Source organism: Pinus tabuliformis, chromosome 7 (assembly GCF_031772625.1).
Source record: "Pinus tabuliformis cultivar Carrire ecotype Pingquan chromosome 7, CPIR1, whole genome shotgun sequence".
NCBI lineage: Eukaryota > Viridiplantae > Streptophyta > Pinopsida > Pinales > Pinaceae > Pinus > Pinus tabuliformis.
The window spans coordinates 1,857,740,358-1,857,753,991 of record NC_142293.1 but is presented as its reverse complement, the minus strand read 5'-3'; the positions used below and the strand labels follow the sequence as shown (position 1 = coordinate 1,857,753,991).

The window sequence follows — 13,634 nt, the reverse complement described above, 5'->3', positions numbered from 1 at the left end:
ACCCATTTTTGTTGCTCTTTTGAATATAATCTTTTTTCTAAAAAGTACTTAAGACTATCGTGATTTGTCTTTACCTTGAAGTGTCTTCCCATTAGGTAGGGTCGTCATTTCTTAAGTGCATGTAGTATTGCCAACATTTCCTTCTCATAAATAGCTTTGTGTAAATACTTTCCTTTGATTGGATGACTTTCGAAAGCAATGGGTCTTTCTTCTTGCATTAAATAGCACCAATTCTATTTCCTGAGGCATCACATTCCACACTAAAGGTTTTTGTGAAGTCCGGTGTAGCTAAGACTGGTGCTTGGCACATTGCCTCTTTTAGATGTTCAAAGACCTTCGTTGCTTCTGGAGTCCATGAAAATGCATCTTTCTTCAATAATGTTGTTAGAGGTGCTGCTATTCTCCCATAATTCTTAACAAACTTGCGATAATACCCTATCAACATGAGAAATCCTTGTAGATGCTTTATGGATGTGGGGATTTTCCATTCCTTAATGGTTTTAATTTTGTTAGGGTCTGCCTTAACACCTTCATGAGATACAATATGACCCAGATATTCCACCTCTTGTACACCAAATAAACATTCAAAGATTTTTGCATATAATTGTTTCTCCTCCAATAGTTTGAGCACCATGTCAACAAGTTGGACATGATTCTTCCAAGACTTGTTGTAGATTAGTATATCATCAAAAAATACTAACAAAAATTTTCTAAGGAAGGGTTTGAAAATGGAATTCATCAAACCTTGAAATGTAGAAGGTGCATTAGTAAGGCCAAAAGGAATGACCAAAAATTCATAATGACCCTCATGAGTTCTACATGGTGTTTTTGGAATGTCTTCAGTCTTCATTCTGATTTGATGATATCCTGAATGAAGATCCAACTTGGTGAAGTAAATTGATCGATGCAATTCATCCAATAATTCATCAATGATAGGAATGGAAAATTTATCTTTAATAGTGAGCTTGTTGAGCTCCTTATAATCTGGACACATGTGCCATGATCCATCCTTCTTGTGAACCAATACTACTGGAGCAGAGAAAGAACTTTGACTAGGTTGAATTATACCAGCCTCTAGAATTTCTGCAACCATACGTTCAATTTCACTCTTCTAGACATAGGGATATCTATAAGGCCTGATGTCTGGAGGAACACTTCCTGGAATCAAATTAATAGCATGATCATGATCACGAATAGGTGGGAGGCCTTTGGGAGTCTCAAATACCTAGGAATGTTTGTCCAAGACTTTTTGGAGATCTAGAGAAATGGATGATTTCGATGTGGGAACCTCTAGTGAACATAATTGTGCAATTATGCCTCATTGTTCTTTCTTTAGAAGCTTTGTCATTCCGTTAGAGCTAATTATCTTTCCTGGTTTCCCTGCAGTACCCCTTAATTCAACTTCCTTTCCTTCTGACGAGAATTTCATGAAAAGTTCTTGAAAATTAAAAGCTATTATACCCAAGGATTGTAGCCATTGGACTCCTAGTACAACATCAGCACCACCCATTGGAATGGAAAGCATTGGGCTATTCAATACATATTCTGCCATGGATAGCTTGATATTATGGCACTTTCCCAAACAATTTATGGTTCCTCCACTTGCAACCATCACTTGACACTCTGGTGCTGGATATAGGAAGCAATTCAATTCCTTGGCTATCTTACAATGAATAAAATTATGGGTACTTCCCGAATCAATCAACACTATTACCTTTTTCTTTTTATATGCCCTTCTATATTGATAGTTTGAGGAGTGGTAATTCTATCCAATGCATTACAAGATATGGTCGGATTCATTTCTTCTTTTTCTAGGGTTTGTACCTGATGTATGTCCTCTTCTTTTGACATTTCTTGTTCTTTTTCTTCCTCCTCTTCACAATCTATGTAAAATAATTTCTTCTCGGCACACTTATGACCTTTAGTGTATTTGCTATCACAATTGTAACAAAGCCATTTTGCTCTTTTTTCTTCCAATTGTTGTGGCATCAACCTTGTAGGTTGTGGATGGATAGAGGCAGTAAAACTTCCATATTTATGATTGTGAGTGGTGTTATCACCAAAATAAGAGTTTACATTGTTCCTAGTCATGGTCTTAGATAAGTGTCAAGTCATCCTATGTTTTAATGGGTAGGTGATAGGTTAGGAGTCTCAAAGGTCTCATTTTCATATCTAAATAAAGTCTAACAACCTTATTCCATGTCTCATAAGTCTCACATTCTGTTTAGAAACTCATATCGTAAACCATTTTGAAAATTTTTGGAATTAGCCCCGAAACCACGTTTTCGTAGAGAAGATAGTGTAAAATGTCTATTTTGCACTATGAATACGCTGCTCTTTTCGTGGCACTATCCCTGTGTGCTACGAAAGCGCGGATTTGTAGGCAGTCTTGTCAAAACATCAATTCGTTAAGATTCCGTTAAATTTTCATTATTAGGTGTCAGCTAGGGGTCAGTCCTTAAGCATGTAGCCATCCAAACTTCATCATTTCGAATTTAGGGGTCATCATGATAGGAAATTTCAAATTCAAAAGTGTTGGCTAGTTTCTTTTACAGTTTGCATGCAAACGCTCAAACAGATCGTTTTTTTTTAATGGTAAGCTTATGGTAATTTCTTACCAAATTTTATCTCATCTATAATTCAAGCGAGGCTAACCACCATAAGCAAGCGAGACTGATAAGCAGAATTTCAATCGAGGCTAGTTTGTTACAGGAATTCAAAAGAAAAGATGACAGAAGAAAAGAAAAGTCACAGGTCTGGCCATTGTATAAGAACAGAACCTAAAAGAACCGAGGTCTTAGCCAGAGATAACTCAGTTGTGGAAGCCTTCAAGAAAGCAGGATGTTGGAAGTTTTGGAAAAAATTACAGGGAGGACATACCCACGTGACAAAGGAGTTTGCACTACATTTCACTGGCTCAAGCACAAAGGTTGGAATCCTAAACTTGCAAATTTCTCCAGAGATCATAGCTTTGGTGACAGAGATTCCTAGGGGGCAAGATGTATGGTTCAAAAACTTCATATTTGACATGGAACCATGTGAAGTGTTCCTAAAGCCAGAGTTTTCAAAAACAGACTTAACCAAGGCAATTCCAAGGAACTACGTCAAAGACAGCTATGCCAACTTGCTCTTCAACATTCAACATTATTTTACCTATGAGGGCAGATATCATAAGATTTATTCATATCATTTTAAACTCTTGTTGCATTTTAATGGTATGATTTCTTTAGATTTTCCTTACTTCCTGTATTGAAGTATAGCTAAGATGGCAGATAAAGTGCAAATGAAATCTCAAGGATATGAAACTTCCCTTTTTCATCATGGTCTAATTAAACTAATAGTTTTACATGAACTTAAAAGGATCAACAGAGAATGGTCTTCATTTGTGTTTTTATGTGGTTTTGGAGTAGGAAATCAAGATACAGGTGTTAGCCCTAAGGTTAAAGAAACTCCATCAGCGGAAACCAGCAAGTCTGTAATGTCCAGGTCAAAGAGATTTGTTAAGCTGAAACCTAGAAAGCAGGTGAAAGAGCAAGTGAGAAAAACATCAGTGGTTATTCTTGAGACTCCTAAATCCACAAAGGAAAAGATAGCTGAAGTTAAAGAAATGACACAAGAACAGTCAACTAACAAACCAGTTCAAAGGAGATTGACTAGAAGTCAAATTGCAAAGGAGAAGGGTAAATCAGTGATCTCGAGAGAAAGTCCAAGCTTGAAGGGTAATTTAAATGATATTTTAAAAGCCATTGATATTGCAGAATCCCCTTTGGTACAGGCAGATGTCATAGAATTTGATAAAGGAAAGTCGAAGAAGATGAAATCCTCTAAGAAACTGGAATTTGAGGATGATGTTACAACATTTGTGTTCAAGCCCAGAAAGCCCTTAACCAGGCAATCTAAAAAGATACAAGAGTCCAATATTGAGTTAGGAAAAACAAAAGAAGCTTTCGTTGTTCAGGAAGAGTTGATAGACCTTTCATCATCAATACCTGAAGGTGACAAAAACAAAGTTTTTTCCACTCAAACAGAAAAAATCAGTTATGAAGAAATGGAAGAAAGGTTAAGAGCAACTAATAATGAAATTTCTAGACTAAGGATGAGAGCAAGAAGGCACGCTGCTAAGAAGACATATTTCAAAAGGATAAAGGCTCTCTGGGAAGTTGAAAAAGTTTCCAAACCAGAAATAGTCAGCAGTGAAACTCAATACTTTACTTGGATTGTTCCTGCAATCAAAGAAGCCAAATTTGTAAGGAGGATGAATGCTCAGTTGAGAGCTACTAACAGGAGATTGAAGAGACAGATTGAAGACCTAGAAATACAGTTAACAAAATCTGAAAAAAGAGCATACACAGCGGTTTCGTAGAGCGCTACGAAACTGCTGAAGGTGACCTTTTAGCACTTTATAGATGTATTTCGAAGGTAAGGTCTGATAAATTCCAAGTTTTGATGTTGTTGGTAGACATATGAGGATCATAGATGAAGTTTCAGATGGCAGTGATGTAGAAAGAATGGTTCAAAGAAGTATTCCATAAGTGGTATAAAAGTTGTGCTACGAAAACAGACTATTTTCGTAGCACAGTCATGTTTCATCCTCTTTTCCATCTGTTCAAGGTTCTCTTTTTTCACAGGTGGAAGAATGAATTTTAAATGGATTACTAACACATGCCACATATAAAACTGCTCGAAGATAAGCATAAAGGATTAAGGGCTTAAAAGGAGGAACTCTGTCCCCTTGTTTTCAGGACAGTTAGGTCATGACTCAGCAGGGTTTGCAACAATATTGGAGACATCATAAAGCTCGAATACATGGATTAGTAGCTAATTAAAGAATGTATTTAATTCATAGATAAGTTTCTTAAAAGCATGTTTTAGGAGTTTCACTCCTATTTGTATTAGGACTCTTAAAGATAGTTAGTTGTCAAGTTGTAATTAAGTAGTTTGTTTTATGAATAGATAGGTGTCAATGTTAGGAATTCGAATTCTCCTAAAGATGGATCATAGAATCCAAGGTTGTAAAAATTCTATATAAAGCATGAGAATCGAATTCCTAAGGGTTGGTAATTTCATTAGCAAAATAAAGTTGTGTTATTGTAAGAAACTGTGGTTTTTCAAACTTAATACAGAGATCAGTTTGACTACTCAAGATTCACAAGGGGTTTATGTGTTTGATGTTCTTATGGCCTTTTTCAATTACTTATTTGCAGTGGTATGAGCTTTTGATACTTAGAATTCATTGGAAAATTCTCTAACTTCCTTCACATGCTTGTAAACTGTGTTGATTCACTGTGTTACTGTTTTACTTGTTAATATAAACTCCAAGTGCCTTGACTTCCATGTTCTGCTGATCATGTTGTTTTGTTGAAGACTATCCTGACTCCATAGCCCAATATATGCTTGCTAATCTTTGATTCAACCAGTCAACCAGTTATACATTTGTCCATTTTTGTTCCTAGAGTAAGCCATCTAATCATTAATAAAAAATCTTAAACCTATTGAGAGAGCCCTCTCAAATTGAGGAGGCTAAGCCTCAACCAAAAGATTGGTTTGAAAGAGTTACTCAGAGTCTACTTGATCAACAGCCTATCAGGGTCAGATTTTGTGATAACAAGTGGTAGGATTCCTTGTTGCCATAATTTTGCTTTCCATTTTTCTTCCCAACCTAAATGCCTTCTCCAATAAATCTGGTTCCCAAAGGGGAACCTCATGTTGGATGTTATCTTTTAAATTCCCAATGAACACATCAATCCTATGCTCTTGTGAAATATATTTTACCCTTATATTCAATTTTTGGAAGTCCTCAATGTGCTCCATCATTGAACCCTTTTGTTTGAGATTTATCAATTGGCTAAAAAAAATGTTGCTTTTTATATCCTCATAATGTGCTATCATTTCATCCATAAAAATAGCCCAAGTGACAATTTGTTTATGAGAGCAAAGCCATCGATACCATACAAACTAATTTGGTTCCAAATATAAAGTTGCAATGCGTACCTTTTGTGTGTTTTGCACATTATGGAGATTGAAAAATTGTTCCATCTGTAGTATCCATGTTCTGGGATTGTTGCCATCAAAATTCCTCATATCTATCTTTGGAACATGGTGGTTCTTCGATCCAACGTTAGAGTCTATGAAATCATGATTAACATTTATTTTGTTCTCATCATGAATTTCCTTTACTACCCTTTTGCCATTAGTAAGCATTTCTTGTAGATACTTTGTCAAATATGTCTTCAAATATTCCATGCCTTTCTTTAAATCATCTATCTTAGCTTCCACGCCATCCATCTTAGCTTCCACGTCATTCATCTTAGCTTCTACGCCTTTCTTTAAACCATCCATCTTAGCTTCCATGCCTTTCTTTAAACCATCCATCTTAGCTTCTACGCCTTTCTTTAAACCATCCATCTTAGCTTCCATGCCTTTCTTTAAACCATCCATCTTAGCTTCTATGTATTTCTTTAAACCATCCATATTAGCTTCTGTTCCTTTTTGTGTGAGTGAAATTTGTTGCACTTGGTCTCGTAATTTTGCTATATCATTTTGCATTTCTTCCTCTTCTTCATGAGTCATGCTAGAGCTTTCAAATTGTTTACTAGGTTCCATTTTCTTTCTTTAGGGAATGAATTACCGATAATAATGCTTCACTATACCCTTTGAATTCCTTCAAACTAATTTTTCAAATCAAGCTTATGCAAAAATTTAAAAAAAAACTACACACCTTTTTTTTCACTTTGTAGGAGCTCGATATTGAATCTAATGTATCTCTGTAATTTTGGATTTCCCAGGTCTAAAATTTCTTCCTGCGGTAAACCTCTGAGTAATATTTCTAACCCCACAAGTCTGATCAAGATTGGGTTCTCCAATGAAGAGTTATGTCAAATCTCCCACGATGACCTGAGTATAGACTAGTTCAGTAGAGCGAACTTTTATGACGTGCCGCGGGTCACTTATTCAACCTTAGGTTGTGAAAATGATACCCAAAAAACTACAGTCCATCCTCTTTCTGTAACTTCTTATGAAAATTTAATTTGATGCTCAAAGCGAAAGTTATGACAATCTTCCCAAGGTGACCTATTTGGAATGTAATTCAGGGCTTGGCAACAACCCTAACTTCCTCAGATTATATCTCCAACAATATAGTGAGACAAGATCTGAAATTCAAAGCCAAGGTTCAAACCGATTTCTTCTCAAATGGGTTTTTTTTTAGCTTCTGAAACTTCGTAGCGAAATATTTATAGCGAAAATTCCACAATGACCTGTTTTAGATGAAATTCTAGAGCTTGCAAAAACACTAACTTCCTCAGATCATATCTCCGAAAATATAGTGTGACAAGATCTAAAATTTGGACCCGAAGTTTAGCGCGATTTAGTCTCAAATGGGTTTTTTTTGTAGCTTTTGAAATGCCGCAAAAAAAGTTATAGCGAAAATTCCACGATGGCCTATTTGGAGCAGAGAAACCCTAGAATCCAAAGCTCTGATACCAAATGTTATGAAACCAGCTCACAAAAAGATAGAAAAGATAGATCAACGCCTTAGAATTCAGCCTCTTCGAGGGGGCAACCTCCTTTACATTACACAAATGAACAATTCTTGGATGATTCCAATGACAAAACCTCCTTTCTATATATAGGAGTCTAAGGGGTCATAATATAACCAAGCCGACCTAATAATAATAATATAAAGGCACAAAAATAACAATAGAGGAATTCTATGGGGCATAATAATAACAATTTGGGGACAATAGAGGCACAACAATAATAATAAGGGATACAACGACAATGGTAATGGGGGAATCACTAGTATTATAGGAACTTAACAGAGCTCCATGCCCTAGTGCAATATGTAAGGAAGTGAAAACATTATCTGATGGGAAAGGAGACAATAATCCACATAGATCACTAGCCACTACATTTCCTGCATGCGCTAAGTAAGCTAAAAAAACCAAGTGTTACAAGTAGATGAGGTTTTTACAAAATTTTCATTTAGCAATCATATAAGAGGGGCAACACAAACAAGTTGGCTGGCATGATTTCAAGGCCACCCACATCAAATATCACAGCTTTGGGAAATTTTATGCACATGAATCCAATCACCCATGATGATTATAAAGAGGCATATTCATAGGATGGGGACTTTAAGGAGGTTTTTCAATAGTTGTAGAGCCAAATACATGTGCATGATGGTGACAAAACAATTGACTACCATCTCTAGGATGAGTTACTCTACAAGTTGAATAAGTTATGTGTTGTTAAAGGTGAGTGATTGCAACTGCTTGGAGAGGATCACACCTCAAATGTTGCAGGACACTTTGGTATAGGGAAGACAATGTCCAACTTATAGATTTATGTGTATTGGCCCAAGATGCAATAACATGTAGCTAGGTTCATAAGAAGATGTGTACTTTCTTTTACCAACAAGCCTAGTAATAATAATTAGAGTCTATATCATCCCTTAGCTATACCCACTCATCCTTGAGTAAGCATTTCCATGGACTTTTTGGGAGGTTTGCCAATAATCAGGAAGGAAAAGAAACAATGAACTTATTCATTGAATAGGTTTGGGTGCACTTTGGGATACTAGGAAGCAATTTTCATATAAGGACACAATATTTCTCAATGTATTTTGGACTACATTGTGGGATAAGATGAACACAAAGTTAAAGAGGTATACAACATTCCATCCACAAACAAATGAGGATACAAAAGTAGTCAACAAGACTTTGGTATAATTTTTTAGGGGGTAGAATTAGATGTATCTGAAGACCTGGGATGAAAATATGGTATATATACAACACTCTTATAATAGAACAATCCACACTTCTACCAGTAAGTCCCCATTTGAAACTTGTTTAGGTTGTCTGCCACCTTCACCTTTGGATATGACATATGGATAGAAAGTAGGGGTGAGGGGGGATCTTACAGGGAATGCCTTGAGGGCTGGAAACTTGTTGAGAAGATCAAGAAGATCTATATACAGGTATAAGAAACACTACAAAAGTCATCGGAAAAATATAATTCCATGCATGATCGGCACATAAAATAAAATTCCTTTAGCGTGGAAGATAGAGCTAAGAGTATGGTTATAATTGAACAAGGAGAGGATACAAGGTCTTGGTAAGAAAATCAAAGCGCTACTATATGGTCCCTTTGAGATATTGGAAAAGGTGGGAGATAATTCCTATAGAATCAGTAAACCCCTAACCATGCGCATTCACTCAGTGGTGAACGTAGATAATTTGAAACTCTACGAGCTTTTCATGTTAAATCAAGAAGAGGAACATGTCCTATCTTCTATAGAGGATTTAGCACCAGATGCTCATGTAGAGTTGATAGAGAATAGACTTTTGTAGAAGAGGTCCAAAATTACAATATAGAGGAAACCTGTGGCATATTGGGTTGAAAGGACAACTTCTAGGCAAAGTTAAATTAGACACCTGAGAGAAGGTGGTGGAATTTTTTTCTGACCTCTTTTAGTAGAAATTTTTGGGGACCAAAATCCTCCAGAAATGGGGAGGTATGATCTAGATTAGATCATTACATTGTTTTTCATCCATCTTGATGATTTTAGAGTCCAGAAAGTGGAGGGATCGACTCATAGGACCATTTTTAGTGGCATGACCCAGTTTGGCATATTGAGGTTTGAAAGCTCTTGGAAATACTTTGAGGCATCAAACAACATTTTTTGGGGATAAAAATTTGTTCCTTCAACATACACCCTTTCGTGTTGTTATGCAAATACAAACCTTTCCAACGACACAAGGATTGCCTCGACCAGAGTCCATATACAAAAATTATGCAACTCGTAAGTTAACTTTCATTTTTTTTACCCCCATAATTTGAGAGGATGCTACATTAACCCCCCTTATTCACTAAAAATGGGTTAGCCATGTGATCATGATGAAAACGACTATAGAAGAGTCAATTTTGTAACTCTAGTTAAAAGTTGAATGAATCAAACCTAACCACTAGTAGGTTATCGAGCTATGTTATAACCGGACCACTACGAGGAAAATGATCACAATTCTATTGAAGTGTATTTTGTTCCATAAATGAAAGAAAAAATAAAATTAAAAATATTTCTATATATTGAGATGTGAAATTTATTAAGAATTAACATAAATCCTCATAAAATAATTAAAATTAAAAATATTTCTATATATAAAGATATGAAATTGATTAAGAATTAACATAAATCCATTTAAAATTATATGTATCTCTAGATTTAAAATTAAATATATAATTTTTTTTTTTTATGAATTTAAAATAAGATTAAATATATAAATAAATGAAATGAAGTTGTGATTGCAAATTTTATAATAATTTCAACTTTTTCCAAACTAAATAAAAAACATTTTGACTGAAATAGTTTCTTTGAAAACTAGATTAATCAACTTTTAAAACAGCGCAGTTAACGCAAGAATCTCCAGATTCGTAAACTTTTAAAACATCTCGAGCAGCGCAAGAATGAGACTGGTTCTGGTAGCCAGATATATACTTCGTCCCAAAATTCAAAATAAGTGGATGGGATACTTCACTTCGAATGATCTCAAGTTGAATTGATTGATATGGATTACCTGTTCATCGAATTACATACACAGAAAAAGTTGATAAGAATAATGTTGCTATTCAGCCTACTAGTTACAGATAAACCATAAGAATTGGATTGGACAGGATTTAAATTGAAAAATGTCAGGATAAATATAATCCGATAGGGTGGTTTTTAAACTGAACGAGGTGGGGAGTATTTAGTGCTAAATTTTTGGGAAATTTTGGTTATAATAGTTAAGTTTTAAGATGTTGATTGTGCAAGAAGTTTTTGACAGCGATGGCTGCCATGGAGTGCGTGGTTGCGTCGAGGTCGTATGGCGAAGGTTGCTTCGGCAGTGAGCTGTTCTTCGTGCCCCGGAGTTCGGATCCAAATGCCGAGGAGGACGACGGGTACATCGTGGCCTTTACCCATAACGAAGGCACCGGGATTTCCAGTTTTGTGGTGATGGACGCGCAATCTCCGACCCTTGAAATCGTGGCCTCCGTTGAGCTCCCTGCCAGAGTTCCGTACGGCTTTCATGGCCTCTTCGTTAGCAATGCTGACTTGGCAAACTAAATTTAATTCCGAGCTCGCATCGAGATTAATTTTCACTAAAAATAGAAACATCTCATGATATTGCCACGAAAAACTATAACTTCTAGGCCTTTAATGAGAAACTTCTAAATTTATAATGTGTTTCAAAAATATAAATGACATTTTATTTGTCCTAGCTAGCATGGTGAAATCTTATATTAGTTCTATGTGGAATTTATTTGTATTAGTTCTATGTGGAATTTATTTGTCTTAGCTAGCATTGTGAAATTTTATGTGAGTTTTATGTGGAATGAAAAAATTCAAATGTTATTCATAAAATTGGTAAAATATTTAATTTAATTTATATTTATTTTAATTTTAATTAATTTATAATAATTATATTATTATTGTTATTTTAATTTGAATTAATGATTTGTTTAACCATATATTTATTGACCAAATCTCATATATATATATGGGTAAAATATTTAATCTTATTTATATTTTATTATATTTATTTTAGTTTTAATTAATTTATAATAATTATATTATTATAATTATTCTAATGTGAATTAATGATTTGTTTATAAAGAATATTTTAGCCATTTCAAAATCATATATATATATAAAAATTTTATCCCTCTTTTTTAGGGTGATTTCTAACAATTAACCTAATAAACATTATTATAATAACTTTAAATATTATTGAATCTACATCATCCTATACATGTAAGACATATTTTCCTCAAAATAATTCTTATATTTATATTTAAACAATTTTTTTACAAATTTCAATAAATTATCAGAATATATTCATTTAATAATCTCATATATAGACACACTAATAATACATAACAAGATTATTAAAATGGCTATATGATTATTTTTTCCTAATTGCTTTACAAATATATAATCTAATTTAATTATTTGAGTGACCACTAATTAGTTATCTAGATGTAGTATCTTCAAAGTTGTAAAATGATTGAATCACTGAAAACTTATCATAATTCAATTATCAAATTCGCAGTGGAACAACCACACCAGTTGAAATTAAATCTATTTTCATTTTTGTTTGATAGAAATTTTGAATTATTTAGATTTATCAAATGCTAATATATAACGATTAAAATTGAATTTCCCATTATTTTTAAAAAAATTATAATTCATTTAAAAAATAAAAATTAAGATGATTTGAAAAATAAAAATTTTTAAAATAATCACCTTTCTATAAGGTTAACTTGGGTGTTTAGCATTACAAAATGGTGGTATTCAATGCATTGTTCACAAATATTTAGATGTGTGGTTGAAAGAAATATACAACCTCTACACATATTTGGTATTTTGGAGTTTTTGGCCATTGCATGCTGCATAGAGTTTAGGTTAGTAATTTTATTATTTGAGCTTGTTTCAAGTTGTATAACTATTGAAATCAATATAATTTTTTTTATGCTTTTTTTTTATGGCATATTTTATGATATATTTTGCCAGATAGGAATTTTTGGAACAACAAATTTGAGTTATAAACTTTGTATAATATGAGTGGTACAAAGGTTTTTCAAGGTGTTGAATTTATTTATGTATTGAAGGATGCATCTTAAAGAACAAAAACCCATGATTTCTCCAAATATTGTGGATTCTAAATAAAAAGCCAAAATGTAAAAGAGTTAGATTGTGTCATAAAATCAATTGTGTAACAATGTCAAAACAATTATTTTACACATATCTTTGGGGAGTTTGTGGGTTGATACTAAATCTAAGGAAGCCTTGATATTTCTAGTGAACATATACATTCATGAATTCAAGGATGATAAAATGATGAGGAATTCCTCATCATAATAGCAACTTCATAGTCTTATAAGCCACATGGCTATGCTATATTTCCTAAAAGAAAATGTAATGCCCTATTTAATTTTATCCTGCAAATTTTACTAAGTGTTTAAATTTCCTTAAAATATGGACTTTAAATTTTGTTATTTACCTCCCCAAATTTTTAAATTTTGAGAAGACATAGTCCTCTCCAATTCATTACCAAATTATATATATATTCATACATCATTCTCAAAATGTCCTCTCAGATTTACTTGGGAGAAGACATGGTCCTCTCCAATTAATTACCAATTTATATATTCATCTCTCATCCCCAAAATGTCCTCTCACATTTACTTGGGAAAATTATATATATATTCATACCTCATTCTCAAAATGTCCTATCAGATTTACTTGGGAGAAGACATGGTCCTCTCCAATTAATTACCAATTTATATATTCATCTCTCATCCCCAAAATGTCCTCTCACATTTACTTGGGAGAAGAGATTGTCCTCTCCAATTAATTACCCAACCCAATTTTATATTCGAAGACATAGTCCTTTCCAATTAATTACCAATTTATATATTCATATCTCATCCCCAAAATGTTTACTTGGAGAAAAAGTGATCCTCTCCAATTAAGTCACATAAACAAGAACCCATACATAAATAAAATTTTAAAATAAGAAACAATGAAGTCACATAAACAAGAACCCATACATAAATAAAATTTTAAAATAAAAAACAATAATTTCCCACCATTA

The 13,634-nt window shown here is 33.7% G+C and overlaps 1 pseudogene; it reads left to right on the top strand.

Moving 5' to 3' along the window:
• LOC149255834 (putative carotenoid cleavage dioxygenase 4, chloroplastic) overlaps positions 1–11,104 on the top strand; it is a 103,871-nt pseudogene extending 92,767 nt beyond the window's left edge.
• The last annotated feature ends 2,530 nt before the right edge of the window (positions 11,105–13,634 follow it).